Source organism: Symphalangus syndactylus, chromosome 18, assembly GCF_028878055.3.
Source record: "Symphalangus syndactylus isolate Jambi chromosome 18, NHGRI_mSymSyn1-v2.1_pri, whole genome shotgun sequence".
Lineage (NCBI taxonomy): Eukaryota > Metazoa > Chordata > Mammalia > Primates > Hylobatidae > Symphalangus > Symphalangus syndactylus.
This window is the reverse complement of record NC_072440.2, coordinates 104,345,019-104,365,539: the sequence shown is the minus strand read 5'-3', so window position 1 is coordinate 104,365,539 and position 20,521 is coordinate 104,345,019. Positions and strand designations below refer to the sequence as shown.

General features: G+C 42.9%; 1 long non-coding RNA gene across 1 annotated transcript in view; it reads right to left on the bottom strand.

Moving 5' to 3' along the window:
* LOC129467752 (uncharacterized) overlaps positions 1-20,113 on the bottom strand; it is a 54,789-nt gene extending 34,676 nt beyond the window's left edge. The window contains exons 1-2 of the long non-coding RNA XR_008652461.2: positions 20,009-20,113; positions 11,452-11,585 (exon numbers count right to left, since the gene is read on the bottom strand). This is a non-coding gene — a long non-coding RNA (uncharacterized lncRNA). The remainder of the gene's footprint in view (positions 1-11,451; positions 11,586-20,008) is intronic.
* Between the last annotated feature and the right edge of the window lie 408 nt (positions 20,114-20,521).

Sequence of the window (20,521 nt, the reverse complement as noted above, 5' to 3'; positions counted from 1 at the left end):
AGGGTAAGCACACAACAAAGAAACTTGAAGTATCAGTTATATTGCCTTCCCAAGGGTGAATCGATACTGTCCGAAAGGCTCTGGATTCTGGTCTCCAGCTTTCAGCTTCTGACGCTTATGGCCCTGGAGGAATCAGGACCTACCCTTTTATCTAACCGGAGTCAAAAGCAGAGGAACTCATTCCCTAATTCCAAGCCCTTGCCCATTTGGTATTCTAACAGCGACTTGGGTAACTGCTTTTAGGAAGTTGATGGGGGCAAGAGCTCATTGAAACCAGCAGAGCTGTGGGCCTCAGGGCATCCAATGGTCTCTCTGCCACCAACACTGTCCTTGAAGCACTCACCAAGGCCCCAGTACCACACATACTTCCCCTGTGTTAGAAAGAAAAGCTAACTCATAAGCCACCTGAGAAGACACCTGAGTCTTGAGCGAGTAGAAAGGGCATCTTGTAAGGTTGTTCACTGCAATGTCATTTATCACAGAAGAAAAAAAATGGACACAACCGACACAGCCAACGAAAGAACTGATTAAGTAAATCATATCAGTAGCTATTCTGAAAACGATTTTTTACACAGACCACTATTCATTACACATTTACGAATAAAACACATATTTATTATGATCTGAAATTTGTAAAAACAATTATAGAGATGTAGAAACATGAATAAAAGATACATAAATAGAGGACAGGATGGCTAGATAGATAGAAACATAGATGGCAAGAGACACAGACATATATAAATAAGCGAATGTATAGAGATTACTAGTAGTTATTTGGGGATGATGAGATAATGGGATTTGTATTTTCTTCTTTAGAGTTTTTGGTATTTTCTAAATTTCCTACAAAATGAGCACATATTACTTTTACGATGAGGAAAGAAAGAATTAAGGCATAATTGTTATGCTATCGGGAAAGATGCCCCTGTGAACATGGAGTTGAAGATGTGTATCTCCTCCTCATTTTCTGGAGGATACTGGGATGAGGTAAACAAGTGACCTCCGAGAGAGGAAGGGCGTGAGGAGGGAAGAGAGAGACCGTGAGGAAAATAATAAAGACAAAGCAATAAACAAACATAAAACCAAACCAAAGTGCGTATGGTCAAAATAAATGGATGCTAGTCTTGGCTGTCCTGGTTCCTGGTTGTGTGGCCTTCAGCAAAAGTTTCCTCCTGGTCGGGATTAAGAACAGCACTGTTCACTTTGTTGTTAAACTTAAAGGAGGATTTCAGAAATGTCAAGTAAACTGGGAAGTGCTGCCTACCACCTAAATGTTCACTTATTAGGTTATAAGTGTTATTTCTTGGAAATAGTCTAATGAAGAAACCTGAGAGCTGCGTTCAAATTCAGGCTCTGTACTGCGTTAGGGGTATGACCTTGACCCAGTCACTTCATTGCTTTAGGCCTCAGTTTCCCTATTTTAAAAATTTGATCATCACGCAATTCACTAAATACGATAGGTTCAAAGCCACTACATATGAAAAGAACTATGTTCTTTAAATCAGTACACCTTAAATTTTTACTTTTAGGCCAAAGATGATATTTCTGAAATGAAGATCTATGGTGACTATGTTTAATGGACATGTTTGAAATCTTTACAATAAAAAAACAAATATCATATACATGTGAACATGTACAGCAAAATACGTTATGTAAATGTATATAACCTCTTGATCGAATAACACCTGCAAATGTACTTTAGCACAAAGGTCTTGGGGAGGTGCCTCATTGATTACAGATTGTACACAGAAAGTTGTGGGGTGTGAAAATGAAAATTAAGGCAGAATATCTGAGATGTACACTGATAATCATGTGAATAGAACATGATATACAGAAAATCCAGGTGGTCTCTGAAAGCCTGGGACATCAAGGGGCAAAGTGTAGATGATCTCAGATGAGCTTTTTCCAAAGATGCCAGAAGAAAAAAGATAAGAGGCAGGGGTTTATGGAGCAGGCAGGATGAAATTTGTGTTTCTGATCATCAGATATGTTCTAGAATGCGGAGGTGGGAAAATGATAATGGCTTAGTCCCTGTGTTTGCAGGCCTCCTCTTCACGGGAGGGCAATGAGGCTATCCCCGAAGATACTTCAGAAGCTCAAGAACAACATGTGTGTAAACAATGTGTCCTGCTGGCTCCAAACCAGCATGGAAATAAATCACAGCCACTTTGAACATTGTTATTAAATACCATGAGACTCTAGGACACCCTGCTTCTGCAGGGCCACCTTTCCTAGCAAAATCTCCAGAAGCTCGTGGGTGATTTTTAGTGTTCGAAGTTTGCTCTGGAAGCTCCCATCTCATTGTTGGGGCTGGAAACCAGAAATACACCTTGCAGTAGAGGAATCGTCATGACCTCCAAAGCCAGTTCCTTCCAAGGCATCCCGGGGGGATGCATCTGAACCCCAAACTCCTGCTCTAAGCCATACTTTATTGGACCAGACACTGTGGTTCTCTTCAATTAGAGACAGAGAACAATCTTGCCCACAGAAGCTACCTCCACATGCATACCACACCGACATCAGCCTGGGCTCCCAGGAGAGCTGCTTCTGAGAAGGTTTGGGCACTTACCTCCTCCTAGATGGCAATCTATATTGTCCTTGTAATGGCAGATTCTCCATGGGATTGGCCCACTGGTTGTCTCTCTATATCCCATGATGCTTTTATTTCAGGAGGCTCATCAGACTCTTCTTCCAGGAAGCCTTGGTCAGAGCCACCCTGGGCTGACTTTCACTGCACCAAGCACCATGCTAAGACAATCAGTAAGTTTTAGTAACTGAGCCTTGGGAGTAAGGTTGGGCTTTCAGTTCCTGCTTTCTCAAAGGATCCTGGAACTCTGCTGTGCACGTTTGCTCACCTGCCCTCCTTCTCCCCCCACCCATCAGAGGTCAGTGCTGTCTCGCACAGGAGAAGGTGCTGGTTTGTCCTTTCCTGGCTTGTCCTCTCTGGGTAGACTCACAGGAGCTCTGCATTCAGTGATCATGTGACGAGGATCAGGAATTTCAAAGAGGAATTTCAGCACTGCCTGCACTGAAATAATCAAGTTAGACCTCACAAGGAACAGCAGGTCGGGCAGAACGTTAAGTGTCAGGCAGCATGACAGCCCACACGCAGGGCACGCAGCCTGGGACTGAACCAGAAGAGGGTCTGCCATTGAGGGCTTAGCAAGGGGAGTAGCTCACAGTGAGGTGAGAAATGACTGTTTCCGGTCAGGTCCAACAACCTCCCTGAGGTAATCACAAAGTCATTCTAATATCTGGACTATAGAAATCCAAATTTCGTCTCCATCCTTTGGAGCTAAATTTCTGACGCCCCTTTCAACAAGATGAGAACCTGCCACTTTGGTCAGAACCAGGCCTGGGGCCTCACTGTGAAGGCTGAACAAGGATGACCAGAGCCGGGACCTTGGACACACTGGGAAGTGACCTTCCAGCAATGTGTCAGCCCCAGGGGAAGGAGGAAAGAAAGCAGCCGGGGGAGGCCTTGGGGCAGAAAAGAGATGGACATGGAGGCCATTTAAAGCAGGGGAGAGACTCAAGGCATGAGAACACAGGCCTGAGGTTCAAGGTGGATCTGTTAAGGTCCGTGGTTACAGCCCACTGCCCCAGGTGAGGGAGGATGCTACTGAAGGATGTGGAGTTTTTTAGGGAACTACCATGCAGGTTTTCCCTCGATCATCCCTTGATTGACCTTACCATTCTCCTTTCAGGTAAACTGAAAAAAAAAAAACCATAATAGAGGGATACTCACTCTCCACTCTGGTACATATTCATATTTCTTTTAGACCCTTCTCACAGGATCCTAGATAGGGAAATAACTTCAGACAAAACTTGGAACAAGACTCCTATCTTCACATAGCTGCCCAGCAGCACATAGGTAAGTCACCTGAGACCCAGAGAAGTCAAGATTGTTTGTCTAAGAAATCTAATAACTGGCCAGGAGCAGTGGCTCACGCCTGTAATCCCAGCACTTTGAGAGGCTGAGGCAGGCGAATCACGAGGTCAGGAGTTCGAGACCAGCCTGGCCAATGTGGGGAAACCCCGTCTCTACTAAAAATACAAAAAAAATTAACTAGGTATGGTGGCAGGTGACTGTAATCCCAGCTACTTGGGAGGCTGAGGCAGGAGAATCCCTTGAACCAGGGAGGTGGAGGATGCAGTGAGCTGAGATCACACCACTGCACTCCAGCCAGGGCGACAGTGTGAGATTCTATCTCAATTTAAAAAAAAAAAAAAAAAAAGGAAACAAAAAAAGAAATCTAATAACCCAAGTCGGCTAGGACAATTTTCTTTATACCACATGCAAATGTTTCTTCCTCCCAGAAAATGTACCTAACCAACAATTAGACTTTTAAAGAGCTACCTGAAACCCCCAGCCCTATTCTCTTATTTCTCATTGTACCCATTTAGAGGTTGAATCTGTGAAATCAAAATATTTCTCCTAGCATTAAGAGAAAGGGAAAGCAGATGTTAATCTCAACAAGATTTCAAGTAGTCCCTAATAATCCCTAGGCTAGGTGCTTAAAAAGCTAGCATAAGTTCTCCTGCTCTTGGACTCCTTCACATTAAGGAAGTTTCTATCCCTAACTTCTCCAACTTCTCCCTTTCTAGGAGGAGTTGGAAGTTAGCATGGGGATCAGGAAACCCACATCCACATCTAACACTTGCTTCTCTCCAACTCTTTGGAACAAATCTTACATGTACAACTAATCCATGAAGACTTTTGATTTCCCTTCCCTGGGATAGAATTGGTATATAGAAGACAAAAGGGACCAGTTCGGCTCATGGTCTATGAAATCCTATAATTTGGAGATAGACTGGATGCTAATTTCTCCAAATTTTGGCTCCTGATAATCACAGCTAAATTTTGAAATGCAAAACTAAGCTATGACTAATGCTTTTCTCTCTGACTTTCTCTAATAAGAACACTGCTAGTAGGAGCAGGGGAGAAACATGGAAAGAAGGAATTTTAAAATCGCAGAATTTTATTTCAAATACTATCCCCAATGCTCTTGTGGAGACTGCACTGTCATGAATTTTATATTTTTGCGTGTTCTAATGATATCCATAAATAGAAGTTGAGGAACATTCTAATCTTCTTGAAATAAGGGGTTCTAGTGGAGAGATCTTAAGAGTCAGTCTGACCAAAAGTCAAGCTTCAGTTTCAACATTTGTGAGTCCTGTGGCCTTTGACTAATTGTTTACTCTAAATTACAATTTCCACAACCGTAGAATGGGTCATAACTGATTTTGCATTTTTATGAAGATTAGAGATAATATATTCAATGCATTGATGTGTAGGTAGATTGATAATCACTAGTCTCCTTCTTTCTCATGTTTTCTGAATTTCCTGAAGACTCAAACCTAGTCTCATCATTCACCTCCTGAGACCTTAAAGAAGCATTCTTACTGGATTTATTGATGGTGCTTTTATTCTTAGATTGTATTGCGCCTGAAAAACTCCAGACTTGACAAATTCACCTAAACCTGATGAGCACATTTTTTATCGAATATCTTTTTGATGACGCTATTACAGAAAGCATGGCCTGTTCAGTTTCAGGGGGTAAAATGTGTCCCTTTCAATGTGGAGAACTGTCTGAGGCCCTTTCTAGGATTGGCTCTGCATGTGCTGAATGATCCACACCAATAACAGGATCTGGTTCTAGAAGGTCTCCTCCACTTCTGTGGAAGAAGCCCACCCATTACCCTTGTCATTCAGCATCTGTTGTCTGAGTCAGGGTAGAGAGCTGTTACTCCATGGGGACAGTCACAATACTTCTCCCAGCCTCCCTGCTGCGGGATGCTCCATTGTGCCCCACTAAATGCTAACGAACTCAGATTTCTGTCAACACCATCTTTACCCTCGTGTAGTTCACCTGCTCCCCAGGACCCAGGAAGTAACAGCCTAGTTCTCCAGCTAGGCATTGAAAGCCAACACCTGTTCACAACTCATGCTATCTAAAGCTCCTCTTATTTCCCCTTCTGGCAGCTTACACTCTTGCCCCAGTCCTTAGCTCAGGCTAACCATTTCCTTTCTTTTCATTCTGGATCTGAATCCTAATAAAAGATGAAGACGCAGTTCAAATGCCTCTTCTCCTTGAACCTTAGCTTTCCTCTGCAGTTCTAAATGGGCTGTTCTCCACTTCCCTTCCACAGAAATGGGCTCAGCCTGTCTGTGGCCCTGGTCACTGCGTGTCTAACATCACAGTGGACTCACACTCCCATTGTCTCAACCTCAGTGGTCTGGAAGGAGCTGAAGGTAGACTTCATGAGTGAATCATCTCTGTGGTCCTGCTGAGATCACATGGCATCCCAAAAGACTGTTGGATGTTTAACACGGTGGGCATTGGGACAAGTTTATCTATTTTAAATCCAGAAACAAACCATTCTGATTTATTTTTAAATTAATTTTCCAGTGTATATATACCATGAGTATAGTAACAGATGTTCCTTGGATATTCTAAAATGTATACTCATTAACTATATGTAAGTTCAATTGTTTTTAAATTGTTTCCTGCCCCAGTCTCTCATTATCATGTCATTCTTGGCCATTCCTAAAGGCCCACCCTCACCCCATTAACCAGAGGTTAAAGGTCAAGGACGAGGTGAGGATTTCTGCTGCATACATTACTTCATAATTTATTTTTCTTGGTAATAATTTAAAGTGATTTTTATCTTACATAATGAAATGGATGTAAATATTAAAACTCCCACAGAATCAAAGCAGCTTTGTCTTCACAAACACATCCACCAAGAACCCTTTAATTCGGAACTTATGTTACATAGTAAGTCATTAAATGATAATAACTAATATTTCTTATTCTTCATCTTAACTATTTTCACTGAGGCTTAATTTGATGGCACCTTGGGGTGCCTTGTTGGTATCTTAAACTATTTCTCTAGCTATTATAGAATGAGCATTAATCACGGAATCAAAACTTGTGGTAAGCTTTATAATTCATCAGTGGTGTTTTCCCTAGGAATTCAGCTAAGAAAGGATATTTAGTGAATGTATTAATCCGTTCTCACACTGCTATAAAGACATACCTGAGACTGGGTAATTTATAAAGAAGTTTAATTGGCTCATGGTTCTGCAGGCTGTACAGGAAGCATAGAGGCTTCTGCTTCTGGGGTGGCCTCAAGGAGCTTCCAATCGTGCTGGAAGGCAAAGCGGGAGCAGGTGTCTTACATGGAGAAGCAGGAGCAAGAGAGAGCAGGGAGGGGCCACAAGCTTTTAAACACCCAGATCTCATGAGAACTCACTATGACCGGAACAGCACCGAGAGGAAAATCCACCCGCATGATCCACTCGCCTCCCACCAGGCCCCAACTTTAACAATGGGGATTACCATTCCACACGAGATTTGGGCAGGGACAAGATCCAGGCCATGTCAGTGAGGAATAATGACTCATTTGTACAGAGTAAACAGGCTTCATTACGAGTTCTGCTACAATGAACTCCAACTGGTTTTGATGGTATGACTGTTCCCACTGGAAACGAAGTCTGTTCGAGGTTCTTGCCCCAAATCTCACAATTAACAAGCTGTAGAAATGAGATTTGAACCCAGGTCTGTCATTCCTCTGCTTTTCCTATGGCCCTGGTTGACCTTCCTAATTAAAGCCATAAATCTGAGTCAGTCAGGGAAGTTGCTTTACTTCTTAAGTCTAATCTGTTTCTTGCACTGTTCCTGCATTCTTCCCTCACCTTGTTAAGGGGAACAGAAAGACTTCTGCCTACTCCAGTGTATCTCTGATGAAAAATGAGAACTTTGCTCAGATCCTTTCTAAAATGAAAATATTCCAGCCAGTATTCACACGCAGTTACACTGTTGAGAGATCATCCCACCTCCCTAACAGTGTGAAAAGCAATTTCACACATGCCTGTCTCCAAGCGGCCTGTTCCATGGATTAGCCAGAGGGAGAACACCTGCCTGCTCCTCCCGCGTGGCCAGGGGTCACCAGACACAAAACGGATGTGATCAACTCAAAGCCTTGTGAGGAATTCAGCTGCCCCTGGAAAACCTGTTTGCAAATGGTCACCTGCTTTGCATTGTTTACTTGGGCAGCGTCATTTTGTAAAACGCCGTAAGAAAAGATGAAGGAGTGATTGCCCGCCCTACCTCTGCTGCTCCAGGCCCACTTCCTTGGGCTGGGATCCGGAGATGGGGCAGGGAGACCTTACCTTCCTTCTCCCCAGCCACGAGTCCTCTCCCGCCTGATCATCCAAATCCCATCTACTGAGGATGAATGGGACCCAAGAGGCATATTTCTAAACTGCTGCTAAAAGAGGTATTTATAATGGATGGAATTTTCACAGTTGCTCTATGTAGGTCTGTTTAAGATATGAAAAAGCTGTTTGAGTTTCATTTGGCGACAGAAGCTGAAGCAATAGAAACCCTGTTAGGTCACTTCGTCTATCCCTCTGCCAGCACCTCTTGTATATTGGTCTTTTTAAATGAAACAAGTGGCCGCTACTGCCCGGGAAACTCATTCCGCTGTCTAATAAAGTGCCACGGGGAACAATGTTCCCTAGTTTCCAACTGAAATGCCCCTCTTCCAACTTGATTTTGTTAACTCTCAGTCAAAGCAGATTTCCCCATAAAATGATTTTTCCTTACCGCACACACGTCTGATACTTCCCCCAACTGTAGGGCAAAACTTCAGCTGAGCCTGGCAGCAACGGTGGGGCAGGAAGAAGGTGCTGCTCCCACTGCCACCGATCTGGCCGAGTGGCTGCGACACCAGGGATGTGGCCCGGCAAGGCAGCATCACCTGAGGACGGACTCGTTCCCAGCAAGGACTTCTCCAAGGAAACCAGGCTTGTTTTTCCGAAAATTAACTCTGAAATAAAGGGTCTTGCACATGTCTAAGGTTTTACTCCCCAGTGGGGGAGTGGGCTGGGGGCCGGCTGCATCCACATCCACTGCAGCTCATTACAAATGTAGACTCCACCGGGCACGGCGGCTCACGCCTGTAATCTCAGCACTTTGGGAGGCCAAGGAGATTGGATTACCTCAGGTCAGGAGTTCGAGACAAGCCTGGCCAACATGGCAAGATGCTGTCTCCACTAAAAATACAAAAATTTGCTAGATGTGGTGGCAGGAGCCTGTAATCCCAGCTACTCAGGAGGCTGAGGCAGGAGAAATGCTTCAACCCAGGAGGTGGAGGTTGCGGTGAGCCGAGATCGTGCCACTGTACTGTAGCCTGGGTGACAGAGTCAGTCTTTGTCTCAGGAAAAAAAAAAAAAAAGAAAAAAAGAAAACAGGAGAGAAAGAAATGTGGACTCTCAGGTCCCAGCTCACAACTACTGAATCTGAATCTGCATTTTACCCTGGCTGCACTGGAATCGCTTGGGGAGCTTTAGAAATTTTGGATGTCTGAATCCCACTGCCAGAAATTCGCATTTAATTGGCCTGGCATGTGGCTATGCATGGGGATTTTTAAAAGCTCTAATATTCAGCAAAGTATGGGAACCACTGCTTTAAGACACAGACACACCTTCACCCTGCAAAGTTCTTCTAGTAGTCCACCAACCACACCAACCTTCTTGAGCTCACACTGGCTGCACCCTGCTGCACACCCCCTGGCCTTAGCCCACTTTGCACAAGGAAGCACAGTGGGGGCTGCTGGGGGATCCAGCCTGGCTCTGCCTTTTATAGCTGTGCCGCCTTGGCAAGCTTCCTAACTCACAGAGACACACTTATCTTTTAAATTAGATTAATAATATTACTTGCCTTTCCAGGATGGAGTGAGGGTGAAATGAGCAATGCAAAAATATGACAGACTGGACAAACCCTGTTACCTCTCCTCTGCCTTAAGAAGTATTGAACTCACACTCAAAAAAAATCCATAAACCAAAATTGTCCCAAAAGGGAAGGAGGAGGGATTGACTGTCAGCCAGTATAGAACTTCAGTCAACTTCTGAAAGATGACACGGCTGGACACCCGTTGACAGTTGAACCATCAGAGGAAACTGATGCGGAGAATTCCCACAGGGAGATGGTGGGATGCAACCTTATCCTCCCAGAACATCCTCTTGGAGGTGCTGGGCTGAGGGTCCACAGGACCAAGAGGGGCCTGAGAAGTGGAACTGGATACTAACTACAGAGCCCACTTCCTCACCCAGCCTGCCAGGGAGAAGCTGTCAGAGTGGGTTCAGTTGGCCTCCCAATCTCTTCTTATGTGGATGATCAGTCAGATTGCCATGTCTCATGCTGGTACCTGTTGTTGGACTTGTCCGGCAATTCTGGGACCCTCATCTGTTTCCCACTATATAGTGACCTCCTGGAGAACACGATAAAGCTGTTGTCATCTTGCTAAGCCCACTTCTCCATAGTCCACTCAAATAACGTTTGTGAAGAAAAGTGATTTTTCTAATTTGTCTTTCATCCCCACTCACAGCGTGGAAGGCCCAGTATATAAAGCATGCAAAATTGGGGCTGCTTTTACTCAAACGTCTAGCTTCCACACTCTTCTTCTGGCCCTACTATTCATACATGCCGTGCCCACATGCAAGAAATCCTACTTTTTAGACACACCAAATAGAAAAACTCAAAGTAAATGGATATTTTGCAAATAGCCAAACCATGGCATAAGGGAATAGCTAGCTGGTCATTTCTTACGAGGTGGCATTTTCTTTGTAAATTATCCTCTACCCTTAGTTTGCTCCTTACCGGTTTGAAACCTTAATTTATCATCATCAAAATAGAAAGGTTGTATCTTTCGTGACAGTCTCACATTAACCAAGCAAGCAAGACTGATTTATAAACTAGATGCCAATCCATGGCTGATCCACTCACCTTTTATGTGCCAATTCTGCCTCTGGATATGTTAACGCAGTCAATTAATGAATTCACTCAAGTTCAAGCTAAGATTGGCAAAGCGGGAGCTATTCTGATCTGTGAACGTGCTCTTGACTGTCTGCTGCTCCTGACCTGTGTTGATTTCATGAGACAGTACCACAGAGTCACGCACCACACATATCACGCTTTGGTCAATAATGCATCACATATAATCTTATGGGACAGTGGTCCATAGTGCTGCACCTTTACCGTACCTTTTCTACATTTAGATACACAAATACTTTCCATTGTGTTATAATTGCTGACAGTATTCAGTACAGTAACATGCTGAACAGGTTTATAGCCCAGGAGCAACAGGTTTATAGCCCAGGTTTATAGCCCAGGAGCTATGCCACATAGCCTAGGTATATACTAGGCTATACCATTTAAGTTTATGTAAGTGCACGCTACGATAAAATCATAGAGAGAGGCATTTCTCAGAATGTATCCCTGTCATTAAGTGACTCATGACTGTAATTCCACTGCTAGACTTTTGGGTGGGGAAAGAAACACCTTGCTGTAGTCCTCAAGCACCAAATTAATTGCTATGCTCTAAATGGCTTACTCTGTATTTTTACACTTATTTTTTTCTATTGGAATGCACTTCCATACTTACCTATTTGACATGTTTACTTGTATTTTCGCTTCCAGCCCAAATGTTACTCCTCTCATATGCTTTTCTGGAATCCCATAGGCAGATCCTAGGAACATCCATTACAGTTTGCTCAGGTTCCCATGTGAGAACTTGTTCTGTGAAAGATGTCACAGGGCATTGAGTTCTAAAGCAGTAGAAACAAACAAGGCACCATCCCTGATCTCAAAGAACCAACAGATTAGTGGAGGAGACAGAAATTTAGATTTATGATTTTATCTAGCTTTGGTCTCTGGAAACAGTTGAAATAAGAAAACCTCTATTTTTTGTCCAATTATATAAGTCAGAGTACTCAGTTGCAAGACAAATAAACTGAGTGTGGCTGAGTTAGACACAAAGGGATTGTATTAAAATGTTGCAGATTAGCTTGCAAAATCACTGAGAGGGTTTGAGCAGCAGATTTACAGGTGGTTCACTGGGAACAGTTCCCCTAAATCAGGCCACAGAACTGGTCTGCTGAAGACAGCCCTGTGACCCAGCAGCAGGCTGCATCTTGCACCTCAGTTCCACTTACCTGGTCCCTGTATGCTGGCACCAGCACCACTGCCCAAGTAAGCAACTGGGCTACAACCACCACAGCCACACGATGGCCACACCACGGAATCTCTGTGGTCCTTGCCCCACTGAGGACTTACAGCCCATGGCGTATTTGTCTGGTGGTGAGTTCCAAGTCTGTACCCAAGGTGCATGGGAGGTTGTCAAAGCCAAGTACCTGGCATTTGAAATTTCAGTGATGGGAGGTGGCTTCTCTGTCCCATTAAGGCTCCCAGGGCCCCCGTAAAAGTAGCAAAGATCTTGAAACAGAGAAGATATGCTCAGGTGCTGGCAGCCAAAAATATGAGATGGATTCATTATGATAAATACCTTGTTGAAAAAGCAGGAAGTTTGGAGGAAGCTCTTAGCAATAGCCTAGGCCAGTGTCTGCCTGATGACAAGACCTCCATAATCCCTTAGATTGGGGGAAAAAAGTGAACAGGGAGAATGTAGAGGCTCTATCTTTCTCCTTTTCTTTAAAAGGAACTTAACTAGAAATGCACATAGAAGTAAGCAAAGGTTGTTGATGAACCTTTAGAAAGTATTTATTATAAGAACCTTTCTAAAACACTTGGAAAGTATTTTATCCAACTACTTGGCCTTACAGATCAAACCGGCGCCTTGAAAGGCTAGGGTTGTATTTCCAGGGATGCATGGCTGGTTAGGAGGCAAACCCAAATTAGAACCTAAATCTCCAGCTTTCTATCCAGTTATCTTTCTACTAATTAGTTTTTCACAAAAATGTACACTCTCTAAATTACCTCTGAAAGATTCCTGGCACAATACAGATTACTGGGCAGGTTGGACTATGGCTGGTCAAAATGGTATCAAGTGTGTTCCATAACAGCTACATTTAACTATCAGACTCTACAAGAGGTAATTAAATATTTCCCAGGAAATTTCTAAGGTCCTCCAGGACATCGTTTTTATAAGACAAAAGCTAAGAGTTTAGGTTAATTTCACTTCCCATACATGTAAGTTTAGAACTTCAACAATTTTGCTTTCCTCTGGCCTAACAGAGATCTGGACACTCCGGTTGGTTGATTAGTACATTTTAGGGGTTCATTTTGGTTGAGGGTGAGATATAAAAAGCATGTATGGGACAGTTTTCTAGCAACTAATGCTGTACACAGACTGGGTGATAGATGTTGCATCTGAAGACAGCATTAGATACTCAGCTTTCAATCTCTCCTTATGAGCTCTTTAAAATCCAAGCTGTGAAACAGCAGCTGGGGCTTTATGTTCGGCCACTGCAGCCAAGCCCACACAGAACTGGGACGGGCATATGTGCAAACCTGGGGAGGGCTGCTGTGGGTGGGGGCCAGGCTCTGCTGCGTGGGTCACACTCCAAGTCTGTAACTTCTGCTTGTTTTACAGGACCCTGAGCATCAAAAGGAGCTACCTCTCTGTAATTCAGAATGGCGGAGCTTCATGGGAGGGGATCGGAGAGAAAGAAACAAATGCTTCCCAATGACTAACAGTCAAAATGAGGAAAAGGCTTTCCTCACCTCTGCAGAAGGACAGAAAGTTTCAGGGTGGAAGCAAACTTCTCCAAGCTTTGGAAGTCATCACATGATACCATGGATGTTCCGTGGGAAATTCCCTTGGAACTGTTTCAAAACCAAATTTCCCACTGTCCCTCTAAACCTATTTTTCCTCCAGGATACTTCCTCAGTGGCTGGTGCCACCTCCCATCCAGCCTCCTTTGCTGGTGTAGGGTGAACATTAAAAATCACGCTTTTCAGACTGATAGAAACACTGATTATGGCTATTTCGAATTCCTAGAGAACTGGTATTTCTTGGAGTCTATAATTCTTTTGCTTAGCAAAATACCTTAGTGGCCTATTTTCTAAGTTGAAATCCCCAAGACTTGCACTGGAAAAGAAAGGATGAATTACTCAACAATACAAAAAGAGAGGATTCCAAGTAGTCTTGGTACCCAAAGAGGGAGTACAATGCCCAGAAAAGGAAAACCAGAGAAGACAGGAACAGATAATGAGTCATGAAGAGCATTTTTGTAGACAGTGGTGAAGCCAGAGGTACAAATTGCCATGAATAACCATCAGAAAGAGTTGTGCTAATAGCCTTGTGGCATTCTGAGACAAAGCAGGTCTCTTGGGGACAGATACGAGGCTGGAGCCAAGACAGCACCTGGACAGGGAGGGCAAAGCTCCCAGTGCGAAAGGGGCAGGTAGGTAAAACCTCAGCAGAGACTTTACTTGCCCCTGTGAATGAAGCAGACACAAGTCATTCTAGGCAGATGGATCTGATTAGAGGGACTGAGAGGACCACAGGGTGGGGCGCAAGACTTCTGAGTGGCAGCTGTTATCACAGTCATGAGCAGCATCTGACTCTGATTGGCACCTCCACATCCTGCTGTCAGAGTTTCTAAACGAAGGAATATCCACTGGACTTCCTTTGCCTCATCCTGTTTGCTGTGGAGTCCGATCTCCTTCCAGATGGCACTGGCATGTGCAGATAGAGTTGTACATTTTTCTTGGGAAGAGTGATAGTTATTGAATCCTTCTCAGAAAAGCTCCATGGGTAGAGAATAGGTACAAAAATGGAATGCTAGTCAGAGAAGTATGTAAAATGTTCAAAGAAAATTTCCAGGCCCCGGACAGTGTTATTTCCTAGAGCTATTGTCTAATTTTCAAAAGGTTCAAAAACACAACTCTCACACAAATATGAACATAATGTCCAAGTTCTATTCAGCTCATGAATTAGTGAGGAAGCCACTAAGATGTTAATAGGGGTTCAAAGGAGAATTTGAGGAGCTGGATATTTATGGACAGTTTAATATGAGGATATTAGGAAAAGATGGCTTAAGTGAGAGACACAATTGATTGATATTTTGTGAGGTCATAAACCGTATTTGGGAGGAGGTTTTCCCCAGTGGATGGCAATTATTTGCATCTCTACCAGATGAAAATCTGTAACTTTGCCCCTAACGAAGCTGTAAAATAGCTCAGTCAACAAAAAGTCAATCAAAGACGCAAAACCAACTCTGCACTGGGACAATACTTACTAATCTTCTTTGCCTATTTCCTAACTTCAGATAACTTTTCTGATATTAGAAAGTTCTCAGACAGCTCCTCTTAGGATTCTCAGGCAGAACTATATTAACATGAACTACAAAAGACAGTTCACGGATCCTATTAATTTCTCAATATACCTTAAAATAAGGGTAAGATGAGGGAATAAATGTCTCAGTGAATGAGACTCCAAGAAGAGCCTAGACAACATTTGGCCAAATTAAAAGAACAGACTGCTCAGTGGCACGTGTGTGAAAGGATATTTCTTCCCCTTCTGTCGCATATGGAAAGACTTCTTAGAGTACAAACTCCCATAGGAATGCATTCTTTTGCTAGTTCTCTAGTGGATGAAGAGTAAAGCTGATATTTTTTCCATATAAGATGAGTACGCTAAGCTACACATCTAGAGGAAATTGCCCTATTCATATATTTTTGTTTTCTTTCTGAGCTTGCCCAAAGGAATTTGGCAGTCTATCATCATAAAGGAAGAAAGTATTGGGTTCTAAAATGCTAGCTTCTGTTTCTTTTTTTATTTTTTTAAATAAAGTTGTTTTACTATCTTACCCTTCAGAGGAGAGTGTTTTCTCAAACACAGGTGATATGGTTTGGCTGTGTGTCCTCATCCAAATCTCATGTTGAATTGTAATCCCCATGTGTCAGGGGAGGAACCTGGTGGAAGGAGATTGAATCTTGGGGGCAGATTTCCCCCTTGCTGTTCTCGTGATAGTGAGTGAGTTCTCACAAGATGGTTTAAAAGTGTGGCACATCCCCCGCTTGCTTTCTCTGTCTCCTGCCACCATATAGGACATGTCTTGCTTCCCCTTCACCTTCTGCCATAATTGTAAGTTTCCTGAGGCCTCCCCAGCCATGTGGAACTGTGAGTCAATTAAACCTTTCCTTTATAAATTATCCAGTCTCAGGTAGTTCTTTCCAGCAGTGAGAAAACAGACTAATACATCAGGTATCAGCATAATCTTTTATTTCAGGAGACTATTTTAGCAGTTTCACTTGTAGCTAGTCCTCCTGCACTGAAATCTTAAGTAGACCTATATAATGGCCATGCATGAAGAACCCTTTTGTATGACAAGGAGTGGCTGGCTGGGTGCCGAATGGACACCTGCACCTGCTCTGCCTGGGGGAAGTTTGTCAGTCCACAGCTCTGGCAACCTAGCAGGATCTATGCTCTGCTCAGGCTAGGCTGAGATCATCCAGTCCTGATCCCACTTCCATGAGAAACAAAGCCAGACTCAGGGACCAAATCCACCCAGGGAGCTCTAAGAGTTCTCGAAGCTTGTTTGCTTGCTGGATGAGCAGGAAACAGGTGTTACAGCAGCTTCCTAGGAGCTGCCAGTGCTCCCACCCTGGACTCATGACCAACTTTGTGATCTGATCCAGCTCACCAAACAATCTGAAACTTTTATACTTCATTCCCTTTCCTGCTCTAGGAATGAGAATCACTGAATACATCAGCCAAATATCTGTATAGCCAGACTTTTCAGTATAACAAGGTTTCCAAGTCCCAGTCACATTTAGATCAAGGCGCATAACGCAACAGATTTCTAGGTCTAACTCAAGAATTTTGATGATCTATTACGGTTTGTCATAATGAGATTTAGCCTTTACTATAATTTAGGGCAAGAAACACTGAATTGGAACCTCAAGTCCAAAATTGTTGTGTAGAGGAAGCTCTCTCCAATCACTTTATAGAATGCATTGATTGCTGGAAATATCATCTTACTCATTCCATGTGTTTCTAGATTTCAGTTTTCTAAGTGCCATAAGCCTACCTAATTTTACCATGGGGCATCTGTAGATATATTTCTACCATGGAATAAAAACTTCCATAAATCTATCCTGTCAGCTGTAGATGCCATTATAGCTTGGGGTTTTTTTTTCTCCTTTTCCTAAGCAAGTTAATAATATTTAAATTGTTTAAATGACCCTTTTCCTGTTTCCAAGCAGAAATTCAGAACTTATTTGTGTATTAAGTTAAAATTCAGGCAAATAATGCCTTAGCCTGCATCTCTAAATCTTCCACTTAAATGAAAACTGATACCTTCAAGGTCATAAAACCTCTGCCTCAAGAGAAACAAACCAAGAAGCCCTAATGATGCCCATTCAGAAGGCAGGACCTTGGTCAGGGCATGAAGACTTGAAAAATCAAATCAATACGGCCGCCAGAGTAATACAGAAAGTGGGCCAAAGAGAAGTGCCGGCCTGAACTCCTCTGTCGGGGATTATACGAGCAGTTTTGTGACCATTTTAAACATTTCTCACATACTTTTGGCTTTGTGGAAACACATCCCCTCTCTTTATATTCACATCTGTTTCCCATGTTAGAATATAAACATATTCTAGAAGTATACAGAAATCCTTTTCTATACTTCCATGTATTTAAGATTTGAATGCATTCAGTTGCAGGCACCAAGTGTACTTTAGGAAGGCACAGTTGATTCTTTTTTGGTGAAAAGTACGCACATTAGTGTTGCCTAAGAAGAATGTGCAAGGAGGAATGTATGAAATGAGCCTTTCTCTTGCCATTTGGGGCTTAGAGTAATAGTAAACATGTTGTCACTTTTAGCCGAAAAACAAAAACATATGAGAGATGATGGTGAAGGGATGACTTCGGAATGTGTTATCTGAGGTTTCTATTTTATTCCCCAACTCCTATACACACGTGCACAGGTGTGCATGCATACACACACACACACACACACATACACACACAGAAACACACACCTGAGCTGCATGTGCAAAGCTGCAGAGAAAAGTTTGGGAGATTGGGATGGTGGGTCTTTGGAATCCAGGAAATGAGGGCTGGGGATTCTGGAAGTCTGTGGGATCCGTGTGGGCCTTTCCTGAGAGTCAGGAAGGAATGTGATCTTGATTGACAGGGCCAGACATAGGGGCCTCTGTTGGACACTGACTTTGGCTGCAGATTCTCCACAAGTGATGCTGAAAGAAGGCTAGGATGTCTGTAGGACATGCTTAGACTAGTTGACCTGAGAAGTGTTCTGGTATAATTAAGGAAAAAGACCATGGCACAAAGAGAAAGAAGGTGTTTTTTCATGAAATATTAGCAAAGCCGAGAATGGCTAGAGATGGACAGGGCAGTGTGGAGGGGCTGGCAGGGTACTGGGGAGATGGGAGACTCTCACATGGAGGCTGTGAAAGGGGGCTTAGATGGGGAGCTCCTGGATGCTGTGTAAACCCCAAGTCCTGTCAAGATACACATCATCAAGTCAGTAGCTGCTGCGGAATGCATCTTGTGCCTTCACCACTTCAGAGCCAGCTTCTGGGGAGAAGGTGACCCTGGGCCTCTGCTCTTGGTCTCCTCTCCTGTCCTTTCCTTCCTTGACCCCCATGCAAGCCTGCTCAGTCCTTTGTCTCTGGGGTGATCACATGAGTACACGATTGTTGTCCAAACTGGGACCTTCTAGGGACAGCAAGGGAGGCATGATGAACTATGACGTGAGACCGCAGCAGGAGCTGGACCTTATCAGGCAAATACGCAGCCACTGATTTTTGCTCCAACATGAGTTGACTCCAGTATTTTAGTCTTTCACTGGAATTTTTCTTTTATAGATTTTCTTCATATTACTGCAATTTTAGGAATTAGAGAAAAGATGAAAAGATATCTTTGGTGACATAGAAATTCCCTCTACTCCTTAGAAGACAAAAGAATAATTTCCCTAGCTCTATCATGTATTTATTATATGATTTGTGGAAATTCCTATAAACTTTCTGTAGCTCGATTTCTTCATTTGCATAAGGCAGTAATAATACTGAATGACACTAACAAGAAAAGTTGTGAATATTTCATGAGAAAATTCATGATGAAGGGGCTTTGCCAAATGTAAAATAGCTCCTAAACGTCTATTGTTTCAGTCATCATAACTCTCATCATTATCAGCTTCTACTCTAACGAAAGCTAAGGGACACTCTGAAACTACATGCTGAATTATTGATCTCTGTTCATATTCATTTTTAATGTCATCAAATTGTTGATAATATAACATTTAACCCTTTTAACTTCACTTGAACAAAGGGTAACAGGGAGGTGTGAGTTCAGAAAAGAGTGGGCACCCAACATAGACTGACTTATGATGAAATCCACATTCCAATATTTATGAGGCATGAACATTTTCCAAAGAGTGACATGGGAAAATTTGTTTTCTTGATTTTATATGTTCAGCGCTCCAAAATCTAACATGGCAACAGGGTAAGTGTGGGGGCATCATTGAACAAACATGCATGAAACTGCATTTACAATCTCCAATCTCAAAATACAACATGACGAAGTTGTAAATGGGCAATTTATTCTCAATTATAGAAAGCGTTGGAGAGATTTTCTTTTGTGCTTTTAGAATAGTGGAGTGGAGGAGAGGTCCTGGGAACAAACACTGCAGAAGCAGGTCTGTGCCGGGAATCTATGTCAACCCACACTTTACGACCAGGGGAAGTGATCTCAGACTTCTGGGTGTGACGAGGAAACTGGCTGAGCTAGATCATCTCTAATATTCTTTCTAACACTCTAGCATCTTGTGATTATTCAAGAAAGGAAACACGATTAAACGTAGAGCAAAACACAGCTTAAAACCCCATTTACCATCACGTTCTTGAGTGACTGAGGAGGGAAGGAGAGCCTCTCTATTGTACGCTCCTCTTTCATGTCTTAATGATGATAATGTGACGATGATTATGTTGATAAAACATGCTGAGAAAACCTTTTTGTGTATAGAATAAAATGTTTTCTATGGCATTTTTCTTTCCCAGTGAGAATTGATTTGAATCATGCTGCCTTACACACAATTTCCTTATCTGTAAAATAGTCATAAGAATGAGATGAGAGATTTGGAGTCAAATAGAACTAGTTTCTATCTGCCAGACAGAACTCTGCCAAATTCTAGAAAGTATCCTTATTTTCTCCATCCGTAAAATGAGATGAATACCTTATCGTGGAGCGCAATGGGCGTATTATGTGCAGAGCACTTAACTGGATGCCTGGAACACGGTGAGGCTTCAGGCCACGCATGCTTCCTTAATTCAAACTGGCACTCACTGCTGCACACCGGCCCTTTTTGAGCACCTCGGTGCAATGACAAAATGAACAGTCATTGCTTTTGCTATCAGAAATCTTAAAGGCTAGTGTAAGGATATTAATTAAATAATGGCACTAAGAAAAATATAAGTGAAAACTTTCATAAATACTCTTATCAAAGGAAAAAAGAAAAAATGGAGGTCCATAAAGGAACAGATGACAAAGAGCTAATTTGGTCTGGGGGGTTATGAAGTCTTCTCTGATGAAGTTGTATTTGATATAAAATCAGAAATAAAAGAACTAATAAAGTTGATGTGGAGAAAGAATATGAATAGCTCTGCATGCAAGCAGAATAGGAGGTGCAAAGATGCGGGGCAGGAGGTGACCTTGGGCAGGATGACTGGGGCACAGTGAACAAAGGGTA